Source organism: Sorex araneus, chromosome 4 (assembly GCF_027595985.1).
Source record: "Sorex araneus isolate mSorAra2 chromosome 4, mSorAra2.pri, whole genome shotgun sequence".
Classification (NCBI taxonomy): domain Eukaryota; kingdom Metazoa; phylum Chordata; class Mammalia; order Eulipotyphla; family Soricidae; genus Sorex; species Sorex araneus.
In genome coordinates this window covers 123,379,313-123,397,366 of record NC_073305.1, presented here as the reverse complement: position 1 = coordinate 123,397,366, position 18,054 = coordinate 123,379,313, and the positions used below count along the sequence as shown (strand labels likewise).

Here is an 18,054-nt window from a genome sequence, read left to right as displayed (position 1 = left end):
AGGAGACAATAGAATAGAGTGGGGTTCACTTGATTGGAGAACTGTGGGAGATTCTCAAATAATGAAGAGTGAACAGCGAATGAGGATGGGTGAATAATTAGTAGGAGGTTATTCATGAAGCAAATGTTTACTGAATACCAACTGGTTATGTAGCAGGCACAAGCAAACTTGTCACTATTTCAGATAAGAATTCCTATTTCATGATGTAGTTTGGAGCAGAATGTTGATAGAGGGGTAGGGAAAAGTAGCTGGAAGGCGATAGTATATAGAAGTTAAAATGCTTAGATCTTGGGGGATGGAGCAGATTATAGCTGAGGATGGAAAATGTTAAAGCAACTATTTCTGCTTATATAACTGGATGGGTGTCAATCCTGTCTCTGAGCAATATGAGGAATATAGATGATGGTGAACCATTTCCCCACGTATAATTTGGACAGGCAGAATCTCAGCACCTTTGTGATATCCAAGGAAGATGTTAAACGAGCAGTTGAATATAGGTGGGGCTGGAATTCAGAAGTAAAGTGTGGGCCATTAAAATGTTTTTGTCTGGTAGGAGTTGGCAAGACCATTATTTCTAGAAGAACAAAGACTTTTAAAAGTCTAAAAAGTGTTTAATGGGTTTCTCAAAATAATACTTCTTTTTAATTACAATGTGGGTTTCAGTCTGAATGCCCATGTACTCCCTAGATGTAAAAACAAAACAAAATAAAAAACTTGTCTCACCCTTGCTCTCTGCAAATAGTTTGTAGGAGATGAAAGGAGATATTCATGTTTTAACATCACACTAGATCTGGGTAGGCCTGTGATTCATTTTTAAGACTCGAGGTTCATTATCTGAGAAGATTTGGCATTGTCTTCCAAAAGTTGAATTCACAGTTAAGTTCTTTTGTGAGAAACAGTGGTAGCAGAAAAATAATGTATCTACGATCTATTCCAAAAGGCTGATGAAATTAAATTTGCCTTCATCTTCCCCAAGAATAACTTTTAGACTGCTAAAGATTCTCAGCAGAACAATGACCAGATGAATGTGAGACAAAGAATAAGAAATGAAAATAGGAGATGAAATGAACAAAACTCTATACTCTTGGAGTTCATCATTTCTTTTGTTTTTATATTTCTAGGAAGGTTCTAGAAGGTTAATCTTCTATTAACCACTTAAAAATTTTCCTACTTTCTAATTATAATTAATTTCTCTTCTATTAATTTCTGACCTTTCTTGCTCCTTGAGTTTCAGTTTTAATTGTCATCAGAAGTCACTTAGAATATTCTCTTCTGAAACAGCCTCTCCTGGCATTTAATTTAATTTCTCCTTCATGTTTGTGTGAAAAAGTAACATAAATGCAAATAAATCCTCATGCTTAATAATCTAATTATAAAACTTCATGGAAAGACTAAATGTTACTTTGAAGATAAGTGAGGAAGCTTCTCTCTTTGGTAATCATTCTGCCTGGAACTGGGAATATACTCAGAATGGAAGTGTTTTAAATAGAACACTACTTATGTTTCATATTTAAAATGTGCATGCATCTTTCCCCATTAGCTTTATTGCACATATGTTTAAATGTACCTTTAAAGTAAGTCATATTTTGAAGTAATGATGACTTTTTCTTTATAAAAATAGCCTAAAAGGCTGGTGATGTGGTAATTAATAGAACACTTGCCTTGATTGTGTGAGTTCCTGGGCTCCATTCCTAACAACTCATCATCCCTCAAGCATTGCTGGGAGTGATTCCTGAGCACCATGCCAGGAGCAGATCCTCAGAACTGCAGGGTGTGGCCCCAAAACCAAAACGAAAAGCAAAAAGCAAAAACAATGCTCTGAAACCAAAATAAAACCAACTGACACCAGTTGACAAACTTTTTAAAAAACTCTAACCTGCCCCTGTCCACTTCATGTATACTTTCTCAGTTATTCTATTCAATCAGATAATCCAAAACCTAGTAGAATTCAGTCCTCTCCCTGGCTCCAATGTAAACACTGCTTTAATGATACACACTGCTTATGAGTTACTTTTCATTATTGAAAGAAAGATTAACCAATGGAAATTATTGTTCTTTGATTTTAACTAAATGAAGTTAAAATCTGAGTTACTTCTGAAGTCAAAGGCCTGCCTCTTAAAAGATCTCAAGAGAATACTCAGAATATATTTACTTGCATCCTGCTCTATTTCTCTCCCATTCCCTTCTAGGATGAACCTTTAGACTTGTAGTAAGGACCTAATATAGGCAAAGTATATGGAGTTGCATAAGAATCATTGTCTTAATCACTTTTGCATTTTATGTCTTTTTTAATGAGAGGAAAGATGGGGTGGGGGAAGAAAAATTTCTTCACTTGGAGTGTGGCAGATGTTTGAGGCCAATGATGTAGCTCCTTGTCTCCTCCAGGACAGTCTTCTGGCTCAGAAGAAGAGAGGGATGCTCATTGAGCCAAGGTAAACACTTTCCATTCTCTCCTTTCCTCCCTTCCTCTCCCCTTACCCATCCTCCTCCTCCCCTTACCTTCCCTCCCTTCCCCTCTCCTCCATTCCCCTTCACTCCCCTCTCTCCTCCCCTCACCTCTTTCCTCTCTTATCTCCTTTTCTTCCCTCCCTCCCTCCCTCCCTTCCTCCCTGCATTCCTGCCTTCCTGCCTTCCTTCATGGGTCACACGCTACTTTGCTCAGGGGTCACTCCTGGCTCTGTGCTCATGGGTCACTTCTGGCAGAGCTCAGGGCTCAGGGGTTCATATATGGTGCTCAAGATTGAACTGGGGCCAGTTCTATATAGAGAAAAGTGCTTTAACCTTCAAAGTCTCTCTTGATCTCTGTCTCTCTCACTCACTCTCGTGTGCTCTCTCTCTCACTCATCTGCTCCCCTTTCTTTCTTTTTAATTCTTATACTTTGTTCAAAACAGACGAAGATATTCCAGCCAATATTGAAAATTCTTAATCTCTTTGGGTTCTGTGATGTCAGCTATACATTTTTTGAATGCTTGCTTTATTCTCTTTGTCCCTTTCTGGTTTTTCCCAGCAGCCAGCTACTCTGTCAGGGACAGTATTTGAGAGCATCATTGCTTCCCACTAGTTTAGACTCAGTGAGATCAAGGTCATCTTTAGAATTGGGATAGACTGAGATCCATGTGAGGACCCACGGCTTTAGAAGCATTCATCAATATTACAATAATAAAAAAATTACAGGTGATAGGCTACTCACCCTCTTCTTATGGTACTATAAATAGTTATTGCATTTTAGTCATCACTGAAGTACAGGCTATTGTGTTGGGGCTGATAGATTATAAAAAGAAGATACGCTCTGACATACAGCATCAGGGTCTGTATAGAAAATAGGGGAGAAGTATGACTGAATACTAAAGATCTCTTTTGGCTTAAGGTGAAAAACAATGTACAGAACCAGAACTGAATAAGGATGATATATTTTACACATACCGTTTTCATACCAGAAAGGAAATCTTTTTCATCAGTTGCATGTATTTTCTTTTTGTTTGTTTGTGTGTTTTATTTTTGGGACCACACCTGGCTCTGCACTCAGGATTCACTTCTATTAGTACTTGGGGGAACCATATGGGATGCCAGGGATCAAATTCAGGTCATTGTGTGCAAGAAAAGTACCTTACCCACTGCATTATCTTTCTGTCCTCCAGTTCTCTGTATTACTTGTATCATTTGTCATCCTGTTCATCTTTGATTTGCTTGAGCAGGCGCCAGTAACAGCTCCATCCATCCATGTTGTGTGCTAGTATAGCCCAATGGCATCTGTTTGCTCCAGGAACACAAAGAGCCTCAAACCGATCATTCAGAGTTTTGATGAAGAAGTCTGACCATTTCATAGGTGGGTGGCCATGCAGTCTTTTGAAGTCTCATGGAATCCAGTCGGTAATTGCTCTGGTCCAGTGGTCATTTCTAAATCACATTATGTGTTCAGCCCATCTGATTTTTGATGCCTTGGCAAATGAGACTGCGTCCCTGATTCTTGATCATCCACGGAGGTCGGAACTCTGATTCCTTCTCTCACTTGAGTGAGACGTGATACTTCTAGTATAGCTCTTTCAGTTCCTCTTGGGAAAACCCAGATAGCGTTCTCATCCTGTTTGCGTAAGGCCCAGGTCTCTGAGGTGTATGTTAGTGCAGGAAGAACAGTGGAGTCAAAAAGATGTGCCTGGAACCGGAGGTTCTTCATCCTCTTAACCACTTCTTCGCGTTCTTGAAGGCATTCCATGCTGCTCTCTCCCTCCGGCACAGTTGTAGTGCCAAGTCGTTCCTCATGTTGAGTTCTTGACCCAGGTACACATAACTGCTGCATTCAGAGATATTTGTTCCATTAAAAGCAAATGGAATGTCAGGGACTGGTTTGTTTTTCGTAAACATTGTCTTGGTGAGATTCAGCTGCTGTCTGACCTTTCCATACTTACAGTCGAACTTGGCCAGCATTTGTGCCACTTGGCTAATGTTTGATGTTATTAGAGCGATGTCATCAGCAAAGCAGAGGTGGTGTAGTTGCTGACCATCTATGTTCCTCCCATTCCTTCCCATTCTAGTCATCGCATGACATTCTCAAGGGTGGCACTGAAGAGTTTCAGTGAAATGGTATTACACTCCCGAACCCTTCTCTTTACATCAGTGATCACTTCCTTGTAGAATGGTGAGATCCTGGTGGTGAATCTGTAATACAGCTCACGGAGGATCTTGATGTACTGAGTTTGAACGCCCTGTTTGGCCAGGGCTTTGATGACCGCTTCAATCTCAACAGAATCAAAGGCTTTCTTTAAATCGGTGAACAATAGACAGAGCAGTATCTTGAACTCTCGCGAAACTTCAATGGTCTTGGTCACTGTGTGGATATGGTCGATCCTTTTTGGAACCCGGCTTGCTTGCATGGTTGTCCTTTGTCTAGTGTTCTGCCTATTCTATTCAGGATGACTTAAGCGAACAACTTGTAGATGACGGACCACATGCATATTGGGAGATAGTTGCCAATGTCGTGGGTGTCTCCCTCCTTGTATAACAGAATGGTCTTGCTGGTTTTTCACTGGAACGAAACCTTGCATACGGACAGGTAGTGTGTGAAGCGCAGAGCCAGTGTATTGATGGTGGCAGATTCTTCAGGTGTTTGGGTCTAACCTTGTCCAGACTGGGTGCTATACACGTCTTTATTGATGAAATGGTGTGTCGGATTTTGGAAGGGAGGACGTTGGGAACGACATATCCATCTTGTGGAATTTGGTATGTGGGAAGGTGGACATGGCTGTCGAAGAGATCAAGTAGAAGTCGTGAATAATCCTCTCCATTGCCCTTCTGGAATATGTGATAGATCCATCAGTCCGTCAGAGGGCAGTCATCTTGGTCTTGTAGTTGGCGAAGGACAGGCGAGCATTGCAAATACTTTTTCCAGCTTCTGCTGCATCAGCCAACACTGCTGCTTTTCTCTCTTTGAGGTCTTCCTTTATCGCTTCTCTGCACAGCTTTGCGAGTTCGGATGTTTGCTTGTGATTGCCCTAGGCTTGTGGCAAATCACATTGGTGAATGAGCTCAAGAGTTTCTGAAGACAGGCATCTGTTTGTGGCTTTTCCACTCTTGGCATTCCTTGTGCAGTCATGGAGGTGCTGAACCAGTCGATCGTACTCCTCGTTGATGTTGTCAAGGACAGCATCTTCCCATGTTGCCACAGTAGTGCCAAAGGGCTCCCAGTTGGTGGTCATTCTGAGAGTTCTCTTCCTAATCTTAAACTTTGCAGTCCCTTCTACCCTCTCTGTGAAGTAGAATTTTGCATGAAGGAGATGGTGGTCCGATCCTGTTTGGAATTTTGGGACAACAGCGACATTGGTCAGGCAAAACCTTTGATTGAATATTATGTGCTCAATTTCATTGTGGAACTGTCCACAGGGAGACTCCCATGTTCAGTGTTTAGATTCGGCCTTCTGGAATTGTGAGTTACCAAGGATAATTTATCATGTCTTGGTCGACATGATAAATTCAGACAGTCTCTCAACCAGTCCGTTCCATTCTAGGCCATGGATCCCAATATGGAGTTCTTTGGGCGACCTTCTCGGTCCCATCTTGGCATTAAAATCACTGACAATGATCTTGTAGAAGTGTGGTCTTCTTTATAGAACTTCTCCAGCCTATGTAGAACCTCTCAATTTCTTCTTTATCGTAGTTGGATGTTGGTGCGTAGACGACGAAGATAGAAACTGCTGGCAGTGAGCCACATCTATTCAAGCATAATTGTCCAATTCAGGTTGTTAGGCATTCGAATGAATCAATGCTCATAGCCATGTTCCTGTTGACAAGGACACGGATGCTACCAACGCCTCTATTGTCGCATGTTCTGAGGAACAGTTCTTCGACAGTGTCAAAAATGACGTGATGTGATCAATGCTCGTTTCAGTCAGACCAATGATGTCATACTTGATCTGTGCTTGCATCATCAGGTCCTCGATGGATGTTTCCACTGCCAGTGTACATGCATTGAAAGTACAGACAATCATTTTAGTCTTTCTTCATTTTGGCAGTCTAGTTCATCACTGAGATTTTATCAGCCTCTCCTTGCTCATCCTTAACGCTGCCATATTGGAGGCTCTTTTGGTGTCAGGCGAATGAGGCCCATTGTTGTTACTGTTTTTGGCATATCAGATACGCCATGGGTAGCTTGCTAGGCTCTGCCATGCGGATAGGGTACTCTCGATAGCTTACCAGGCTCTTTGAGAGGGATGGAGGCTTTTAGGACAGCCTCTAATCACCCTTAGCGGTGTTCCCATGGTTCACACCATATTTGAACCCCATCAATTATGGTGCGGAAATTATGGAAAAATGGGTATTAAGTGTCTTATGGTGTGATGAGATAAATACCTCACCGGCTGACCTCCACTACCTCCACTACCTAGCCACTGCCACAATTCAGGCTGTTTTTGGACACTTGGGCCGAACCTCATGCATGAGTGAAGCCCCACAGAACCATGTAAAGCAGAACTTTGTGACTTTGGACTCCAGGCTCAATGAGTCCTGGAAACAAGATCCTCTGTCTGCCTCCTCCAACTCTGGCACCCCAGGGATCAAACCCAGATGACTGGAATAAATATTCTTATCTGTATATTTCTGCTGTAATTTCTGTAATACAGAATTGCAGCAATAATATTAAATTGCTTTTTGACATTGAAAAATACTGCCTGGGGGCTGGAGCAATAGCACAGCAGATAAGGAATTTGCCTTGCATGCGGCCGACCCCGATTCCATTCCCAGCATCCCATATGGTCCCCTGAGCACCGCCAGGGGTAATGCCTGAGTGCAGAGCCAGGAGTGATCCCTGTGCATTGCCGGGTGTGACCCAAAAAAACAAAGAACAAAAAAAAAAGGAAAATACTGCCTGGTTGTCTTTGAAATTTTATACTTCCTTGGTAGCCTATAATAAAGGTATTAGTTGGACATAGCAGTAAAAGTACTGGAGAGAGATCATTGTTGTAATGTATTGTAGTTTGGTAATGCTTTCTCTTTTATAAGCCATTCCAGCTACTTTAAATAACTTTTAGTACAGTCCTATAGTGTGGCATTCTGCCTTTATCTTAATATGGATTGTGGTGATTTTGTAGATCACTTTGGGTAATATGGATAACTTTGCAATATTATTTTTCCAATACATATCTTTCCATTTGTTTAGGTCTCTTTCAGTTTCCTTGAATAAAATTATACTTTTAAAATGTATAGGTCTTTCAGCTACTAGATTACATGTTGTGCTACTCTAAATAGAATTCTTTTTCCCAGTTTCACTTTTTGATAATTTATTTTAGATCACTAGGATATGGAAGTACTTCCTTCTTGACTTTTGAAATTTGGGAGGTTTGTTTTTTTGAGCTGTATCTGGTGGTTTTTAGGTCTTTGTCTTGACTTTCTCTGTCCTCAGAGATTTCTCTTGATGTGGCTTAGGGGAGCATATGCAGGACTGGAATCGAACTTGGGTTAGTTGTGTGAAAGGTAAGCACATTGCCTGCTGTGTAATCTCTCAGGTCTGGTTTTTAAAATTTCATTATCTTAATTTTACATCATGAGACTTCACTGAAATTAGATCTGCTTGCTTTCTGGGGCACGGGATGGGAATTAACTGATCATTGGGTTATTTTTATAAAAATTCGTGTCATTGGCAAGTAGAGACGATTTTACTTTTATTCTAACCTCTATGCCTTTTATTTCTTTTTCTTGAGTAATTGCTGTGGGTGGAGTGATAGCACAGTGGGTAGGGCGTTTGCCTTGCACGCGGCCAACCCGGGTTTGATTCCTCTGCCTTTCTCAGAGAGCCCAGCAAGCTACTGAGAGTATCCTGCCCGCAAAGCAGAGCATGGCTAGCTACCCATGGCATATTCGATATGTCAAAAACAGTAACAAGTCTCACAATGGAGACGTTACTGGCGCCCGCTCGAGCAAATTGATAGATGAGCAATGGGATGACGGTGACAGTGACAATTGCTGTAGGTAGAACTTTTCAGTATTATATTGTATAGGGTTGATGAGAGTTCTTTGTCTTTGTTTTGTTCCTTATCAATGAGAGCCTTTTAATTTTTCACCTTTGAGTAGGATACTATTTCTGAACTTGCCTTGTATGACTTTCATTACTATGAGCTGCACTCCTATGTAAAAATTGCTGAGAGATTTTATATGAAGGTATATATTTTTTTAGACGCTTTCTGCATTTGCTTAAATTTCATATGACTTTAAACTTTCATTCCATTAATATAACATTTATTGACTTGTGTGTTTTGAGCCATCTTTACTTCCTACAGATTAATTCTTTTTGACCATGGTACACAATCTTTTCATTTTTATTTTTTGTAAGGGGCATGGGGCCTTATGTTGCAGTGCTGAGGTGTTCCTGGTGGTGTTTCAGTAGACCATATACAGTGTTGGGGATCTAATTAGGGTCTACTGCATACCAGGTAAATACTTTAATCCCTCTACTGATCTTTTTGGCCCCTCTATGATCCCTTTAATTTGCTACACTAAGATAGTGGCCTGGGTGATTTAAGCAAGGTTACAAGAATGCAATGCTGCTCCAACACAGGGATCACGATGTTTCTCTGGTAGTGCTCCCGATATCTTCTTCTTCAGTTAACTAACCATCGAACACATTTAATCAAGCCATCGGTGAAGTTTGATAAGAGGTTTGATGAATGAAAAAGAACTTTGTGAAGATTTTCCACTAGCTCATGCTACCTTTCTGTGTGTGTAGGACCCACAGGCTTGATTTTATATATACCACTTCTTCTAAGTGTGCCATTATATCCAGTTATGGCTTTAGGAGGTAACACAATCTCAAGTTCATATGGAATAGTCACATTTTACTTTTGTTCTAATATCCTAAAGGTATGTGTTGTGATTTATTTAGGGGGTGAAAACAATCAAATTCCATGTGAACTAGGTTGTGATAGCATGCTAGAACACAGATGACATAACAAGGTGCCAGTTGGAAGAGAAACATTCAAGTAGTCTTTGCTAACATGGACAAAGAATGTAGGTTCCATGATCAGTAGCTGTGTACCACATGCCAAGGAATTTGTTGATTAATTCCAGCAATGAAATCACAGCATCTGTATTCTATGAAATCCATCTTAAAAAAAAAACAAGTCTATATAGGCAAGTTGGATTGGAATCATCATTCTCATCCTTCAAGTCCTTGGTGGTGACCATAGTGCCTGTGATCATTTCAGGAATGAAGTGTTGCTTTTGGTTTGTTATTTTCAAAGACAGTAGTAGTTCTTAAAAAATTGTGCCTGGTGTTTTTCCTGTTTGGAGCCCTTGTTTTATACAGGATTATTGAGGTCAGAGGATTATTGAGGAGTAAGAGGATTCTAAGGAAATCTGTCAGTTAGGGAGCATGTCTGTTTCAACTCTATTTCAGGAGTGGGAAAATAATGATGGCATGATTTCTGGATTGAGTGAGTTAGATTTGAGCATAGATCCATAATTACAGTCTCTCCATAGACCCTACTCTAAATAGTTGAAAATACCACCACTGGGTATTTTCAGGAAGGAGTGACACTTCAGAGCCATATCCATCAATTTCATGAAAATCTAGATATTTCTCCTTCCCTAGTATTTTGTAATTCTGCTGATAGCTGCAGGTTTTGGGAAAAGACTAAGGGGAAGATTTACAGTAAAAATTTTGCCTGTGATGAAAGTTACTATTTAAGATCTCCTAGATCAGTTTGCAGAAAAGTATAGTCACTCAGTCAATTCCCAAACTTGTTCCTACACATTTTTTTTTTCCAGATCATGCAGGGTTTGGTATTTCTCTCAGGAATACCTTTTTTTTTTCCTTTTTGTGTCACATCCAGTGGTGCTCAGGGATTGCTCCCAGATCTGCACTCAGGAATTACCCCTGGCAGTGCTTAGGGACCAATTGGGATGCCCAGGATCGAACCCAGTCAGTCGTATGCAAGGCCAATACCCTACATGCTGTACTATTGCTCCAGCCTCTCAGAAATAGATACCTTGATCAAAAACCAGTAGTCTCTGTGTATCAGATATTTTGGTTACAGCCTTTACACTTGCTTATTATGGTAATGATAGTCACTTGCTTTTAGACACTATCACCAGAATACTGTCATCTCCATTTAATTCAGTGACCCTATTTCTGGATAACATTATTAAATATTGTCATCCATTGTCCTCAGAAAGGGCTACTGCAGAGATCTTCAAGGATGCCTATGGTCCTCTAAACTAATGTATCATTCAAAACCTTGGTGAAGAGACAGTGTCCTCCAGATTCTACCAAGGGATAGAGGTAGTGGAGTAGATCTTACCTGATAATTTCAATTAAACATTCTGTTCTGCCAAAGTCTTTGGATAGTTTTTTGGTACAAAAAGTTATGAATTCCTTGTATATGCTCTAGATTCTGTCTGTATAAATTGGAAAAGAAAAACTTGCATTAAGAAAAGTAGATGGTATTTCTTTCTAGGTCCTACTTGGAATTGCACTCTCTTGAGTCTTACAGAAGCAATAGAAGTAGGGAGGCAGGATCCTTAGGACGAACAGAAAGTTCCTGGTGAGAAACAAATTTTAGATTGGGGCTTCTTTTTTTTTAGGATTTTTTTTTTAAAAATTTATTTTATTGAATCACCGTGAAAAAAGTTACAAAGCTTTCAGGTTTAAGTCTCAGTCATATAATGATCAAACCCCCATCCCTTCACCAGTGCAAATGTTCTATCACTAGAACCCCAATATACCCCCGCACACCCACTCACCCACCTGAGTGGCTAATGATCTTCACTTTATTCTCTCTATACTTTGAATACATTCAGTATTTCAACAGAGAACTCACTATTATTATTTGGAATTTTCCCCCAACAGTCAAACCTGCTGAAAAGCATCATTTAATAATTTATTTTCCATTGCTGAGAATGAAGATTATATGCGGCCACGCAGTTTTGGATTTCTGGTATGTTAGCTCAGTTCACAGTCTAGATGCATTTCTGTAAGAAGCCGCTGGGTGCCAAAGTGGGTGAGTAGGCCTCCCGGATCATAGTCTTTAAGGAGCAGATGTTTCTCTGGTAGTGCTCCCCGATATCTTCTTCAGTTTCTGCGTTTTGTGCGCAGCTGCTCCAGATCTCATCTTTGGGGCCTCTTAAACTTTCCACTCGACCCCACATTTTGCCTGAGAAATATTATGTGAGCCTAATTAAAGAAGCATATAAAATATCTATTCAAAACTTTATTCACTGATAATAAATCATAAAGAAAATTATTTTAAAATAACTTTTGAAAAGTTCCATCACCCCACGTGGGGTCATGATCCACAGTATAAGAAGTTAGGTTTTTGATGACGCTCTTCCTGCTTCTGCGGGGAAAGAACAGAACCTCATTAGATCTTAGAGGAAAGGTGATTTCAATCAATGGCCTCTAGTCTGCCTAACAAGGTCCTTCGCCTTATCAGTATCCCCATATGCTACCTTGCAGGTCTTCACTTCTTAATCAGTTTTCTAACTTTAGCAGAAAAGACTCTGTGAGGTTGGGAATCTAATTTGCATTGCAGTATATATCCGCCCACAGGATTAGTCCTTGTTTTAGTTTTAAGAAATCTTTTTTCTGGGGCTACAGGAGATAAAAGGTTTTTTTTTTTTTTCTTATTTTTTCTTTTCTGTGGTTAAAGAAGCTTTCTGGAGCTTCATCTTTCCTTGAGCTTGGAATTTAAAGTCCTCAACTGACCTTTTTCTTTCCTTCAGAAATGCAAATTCTGGGTCCCATCCCAGACTGCAGAAGTGGAGAGGCAGAGGCCCAGCAGTCTGTTTTAACTGTGCTCCAGTTGGTTCTTAGGCAGCACTGGAGCACTGTTGTCTGTTCCATTGCTCATCAATTTGCTCGAGCGGGCATCAGTAATGTCTCCATTGTGAAACTTGTTAACTGTTTTTGGCATATTCTTAGATATCCTTAACTTTTAGACCCACTGATGCAGAATAAGTCTTCAGTATTTTCAGACTACACTGTTTCCAGCTGAGAAATCCAATCCAAAACAATTCTATTCAAACATAGAGGGGTCCAAATTTTACCTCCATTGTGTTATTTTCTTTAAATGTGTTTGAAAGTAGGAGAGAGGACAGGGGTTAAAACGTTTGCCTTGCTTGTTGCCAACAGGATTTGATTCAGCATTACATATGTTTTCCTGAGCACTGCCAAGGATCACACCTGAGCACAGAGCAAACACTACTGGATGTGGCCATCCACCCCACACCCCACACCCCGCCCTCAAAAAAGCACAAAAAAACCAAACATAATAACATCAAAGTAATTGGGGGGGAAATGCCCAGGGAGGAAGAAAATAAGTAATTATGGAAGGATGCAGTGAAGTGAAAGACAGGCCATACAGAAGACAGGAGCTTAAGGCAAAAAAAGAGGATTCAGCATAGCACTAAGGAGATGTCTTGAGCCGGGGCCGGTGCTCGGCTCCGGCTTGGTTTCGGCCCGGGTGCCCATGCCTCTGCACAGCCGGTGGATGTGGAATGAGCAGGAACCAGAGACAGCTTTAGGATTTGGGGTTCCAGCAAGTGCTTGCACCCATGTATGGAGACTGTGAACTAAGCTTTTGCAACATGCTGTTCCAGGAAGGGAAATGATTCATTTTCCAACTTAAATCTCCACGGACTTAATTAGTATAATACAGAAATTGTAAACTGCGAGGCCGCTACTGCGGCCGCGTGACATTTTATCTCTTCACTCTCATCAGTGGAAAACTTATTATCAAATATTTCCTTGTTAATAGAGCTGTATTCTTGGGGGATAAATTCCAACAAAAATAGTGAGTCTGTTTTGAAACTCTAATAACAATAGTGAGTTGTGTGTTGAAATTTGGAATGTAATCAAGGTAAAGAGAAAAGGAAGTGAAATTATCACTCACGCACGGGGGGGGGGGGTGTTTGAGCATTGTATAACTGAGATATAAGCCTGAGAACTTTGTAACTTTCCACTTGGTGATTCAATAAAAAAAATTTAAAAAAAAAGAGATGTCTTTTGTTTCACAGACCCAGAAAATAATCATTTCAAAAAGAGACAAAAGGGCAAGGATATGATTCCAAGGTAAAACTAGTGGATAAATTTAACTTTTCACAGTAATATTCTCGGTTATAAAATCTGTCCCATAGGTATAAAATTTATCTGAAAGAGAACAAATATGATTGAGTTATTTTTAGAAATAAAATATAAATGACCAATTCTAGGAAATTCAGAACTTATACAGAAAGAAAAGCAGTCTGTTGGCATATAAGTAAATATTACTACTTATAGTTATGCAAATGTTCACTTCTTCTATAATTCAGAACTTTCAAATAAAGATTTGGTAGACTAAATGATGGAGAGAAGTAAGTTCAAAACTGCTGTGATAGCTAAGCTCTTATCTAGTCTAATGTGAAATTAGAAGTTAATATGTAGCATTGACAAATTCAAAAGCAGTCATTTCTTATTATACAGATAAATAAATAACTGCTTGAAAATATTTTAAAGAATTAAAATGCCAACCTTTAATAACTGTAATAGAACAGTCAGGGGTTGTATAGGGTCTGAGAGTTTGTCATTTCAAAACTCATTTGATGATCTTAAAAATTATACTCATTTATCATATAAATAAATACTAAAATGAGTAAAAAGAAATCTCATAAACTCACAAAGCACAGTTCAAACAAATTTAATTCACCAGATATTTATTGAGCTGTAGAAAGCACAGTAGTAATAGGGGACAATGAGATGAATAGAATCAATCTTTGCTTCCCAGGAGGGATTTTTTTTTCCATGGGACAAAAATAAGTATCTAAAGCAGGGGTGGGGTAACGTTTTTCTTCCAAGAACCATTTGGATATTTATAACGTTATTGTGCGCCATAAAATGCCTGCAGGATCTGGGCGCTAATGAGAAGTATATGTGTGTGTCCCATCAAGAACCATGGCCAGACCACATAATTTAAAAGAAAATGAATTAATTAATTAAGACACAGTGGCTTAAAAAGTTACTCATGATTGAGTTTCAGCAATACCAACACCAGTTCCCATTTCCCTCCACCAATATCCTGTTTCCCTTCCAGCCCCAGGCCTGCCTGTATGGTGGGTACCTTTTGTTTTTTTGTTGTTGTTGTTCTTCCTTAGGCTCTGTGGTCTGTAGTACTGTTACTGACAGGGTGTCATTATGCCACGTTAGTGTTCCCACCTTGACCTGTCCCAGGTGACAAGCTTCCTACTGAAGACCAGTTCTTCTGTCCTTTGTTTCTATTGCCTTTGGACATTTTTATTTTCCTAATAGTTTCTTTTATATCCTGCATATGAGAGAGATCATACTGTATCTGCCCCTCTCTTTCTCACTAATTTCATTCAGCATGGTAACTCTCCAAATTCATCCATGGAGTAGCAAATTGCCTGACTTCAGATTTTCTTATGGCTGAGTATTCTGTTGTGTATATGTACTATACCTTCTTTATCCCATCATATGTTCTTGGGCACTTGGGTTGTTTCAAGGCTTGTGCCACTATGAATAATGCTGTTACGGACATAGCACAATTATCTTTTCTGTATTTCCTTTTCATGCCCTTGGGTTATATTCCAAGGAGTACAGTTGCTGGATCATATATAAACCCAATTTCTAGTTTTCTGAGTAGTGTTCATGTTGTTTTCTAAAAAAGCTAGATCAGTTGATATTAGCATCAACAGTAAGGGAAGGACCCTTTTTCCCTACATCCATGCCAACACTTGTTATTATTGTTTTTATTGGTTATTCTTGTTCTTTTTGGTGTGACTTTTGATGTGTGCCCGTCTTTGTGATGTAAGATAACATCTCATTTTTGTTTTGATTTGAATTTTCTTGATTAATGATGCAGGGCACTATTTCACTTGCCATTTGACCTTTTGTCTTCTTTGAAGGAGCATCTTTTCATTTTTCTCCAAATTTTTGATGGGATTGGGTGTTTTATTTCTTGTAAAATCCTACCAGTTATTTATATATCTTGGATATTACCAGATGAATGGTGGGCAAATATTCTCTCCCAGTCAATGGGGCATCTTTGTATTCTGATTATCATTTTCTCAGGCCACATAATTTTTAAGGGCCTTCTATGTTCTTGAGTTGGACATTTCCTACCCCTGATAGGAAGCATTGCAATAGCAAATAAGGTGTGGAGACCAAGAGGAATCCTCAGACTGTGTTGCCCATTCCAACCACAAAAGCCCCAGTAATTGTGACTTTTGGCATGCTCAAAACATAAAACATAATTTGATTACCACAACATTGTTTCTATACTGCTGTAAGAAGATAGTAATTGTAGGTCTATTTATTTCTGCCACATGTGTTTTGCATAAGATGCAGGATGAATATGTGTGTGGATGTTTTAATATGCAAACATATGCACACATTCACCTGTAATTTCAGTTTTATCTTTCTAGAAAAATATAAAAGTTTTCACCAAGTGGCAAATAACGGCCAGATTAAATTCAACTTAGAATTGCTATGCAAATAATTACCGAATACTAAGTGAATTTTCTGCTAATTTTCTAATGTTTCCATAATGTTACTGTTTCATTTCCTTGGTACATAAAATTAAAATATAAAACTTTTTTTAAGTGTTAAATAAAATTCAAAGAAATTTCCGTTTGCAATTGTTTTTGATGGTAATTCCTGGGAAGAAAAAACTTTTAAATATAATTGCTGCTATAATTTTAAAACATTGCTTTGCCTGTCGCACTTCTGAGTAAGAAAATGAAGCGGCCCTGAGAGACTTACATTCTGAGAAGCCAAGAGTACAAGAAAGGGATAGAAAGCACTATTTGTATCAGGACAAAGGCATTTTTCAATCTGTGCTCATTGTTTCAGACTTCAGAATGTATAAGGTGACAGAGCACCAAGCTGGCATTTTTCTGGTGGTACTCCCAGATGTTCACATCTGGAGATCTTTCCTTTAGGAATTTTAATTACTGAACATACTGAGTTGCTCTTTTGTACAACATGGATTGCAATTGCCTGACTGCTGGCAGTTTGGAAACAGGTGGTGAAGGGAGTAAGGTTCTCGTGTTGAATGTACAGACATGCACCAAATCTCCCTGGTATTTAGCTCTACACTGATAAGAATGAGGGTGTTTGGTTTCATGGGCTTGCTCGAGAAAGGCCCAGCATGGAGGTGCAGTTCCAGGAAGCTCCAGTATACATGAAAATTCTCAGTCGATTTTCCTGCACTTCTTGTGTTAACTTATCTTTGAATTCAGAGTCTTTCTGAGGATATGCAATTTCTTCTAAGTCTGTTTCTGGAAGTGTTGAAGAGAAATAAGTTTTGTGTTCTGTTATGTCTAGGCAGTAAACACCCCACCATCTGCTTTTTGCTGTGAAACATTTTTTTAATCCCTTACTCACTGTGTGGAATTCAAGACCCTTCATCCATTGCTTTCTTTCTAGTGTCTGGCACATAATAGGTACTTGAATAAATATTTAGATAATTGATTTACAAGATTTATAGACATTGCTAGGTTTTTTTTTATACCGTAAAGGCATTATGATAACATGTGCATATCTAACATCTTTTTCATTAATACCTTCTTTTTGGGACTAACTTCACCTTTTGTTTATGTTCCTCAGTATGGCCAAGAAAATTTATTTTCTCATATTTCTACTTTTAATGGAAATAACTGTGCACTATTAAGTGCATCTCAGTGTACAGCATTGAAAATTAACATATGAAACTAAGTGTGTATTACTTAAAGGTAGACTGCACTCTTATGTGTGCCTTTATGCTCGTGTGTGTGTGTGTGTGTGTGTGTGTGTGTGTAAATCTGAAGACTTATGGTTGTTAAAAGTATTCCAGATGGTACAAGGCCTCGATCTTTCATCTTTAACACTGCATGGTCCCTTAATACTACTGAGCTGAACATTGAAGAGATAGGTCTCTATTTAAAAAAAAAAAAATCACTTGTATCACTTGTCATCCTGTTGATCTTTGATTTACTTGAGTGGGCACCAGTAATATCTCCATTTGTCCCTGTCAAGTGCTAGTGTAGTCCAATGATATCTGCTTACTTCAGGAACAGGAAGAGTCTCAAACTGTTCATTCAGGGTTTTGATGAAGTTAGACCATCTCAAACTCTTTTTTAAAAAAAAAGAAAGAAAAATTTTATATCATAAGAGAATGGGAAGGTAAAATATGTGTTAATAAATATGTGTTAATAGTGTAAAGCTTTCTAGCTATCATTGCTTCTTCCTCAGTTGACCTTTGTGGTTTAGTATATTTTGAAATTCGCTTTGGCAGTTTATGTTGATACATTCTGTATTTTAAGGTAAATATGTGAAGATAAATAAAATCTACTCAGGACAAAAAATTAAACTCTAAAGTGACAGTAGAATAACGGCAGATTTTTGCTCTTCTCATTAAAGGCAATCCTTAACAGCAAAACATTGAGAAATAACAAATACAGCAGGCACCTGTGATTTAGCTACAGTTTTGGATCTTGACTCTCCAGATATGATGCTCCCATACTTCATACCACAGTAAATTAACTTTTTGCACTTGCTTCAAAATCAGTGACTGACTCAGAATAATGTATTTTCAGTGCTG

The 18,054-nt window shown here is 39.0% G+C and overlaps 1 protein-coding gene across 5 annotated transcripts in view; it reads left to right on the top strand.

The window, feature by feature from the left end:
* Window positions 1-18,054, top strand: part of GPR63 (G protein-coupled receptor 63) — a 173,704-nt gene that overhangs the window by 51,852 nt on the left and 103,798 nt on the right. The window contains exon 2 of one of the 5 annotated variants that reach the window (XM_055135910.1): window positions 2,386-2,432. The exons of the other annotated variants lie outside the window; for them this stretch is intronic. The gene's annotated coding sequence lies outside the window, so the exon portion shown is untranslated. The remainder of the gene's footprint in view (window positions 1-2,385; window positions 2,433-18,054) is intronic. 5 annotated transcript variants of the gene reach the window in all.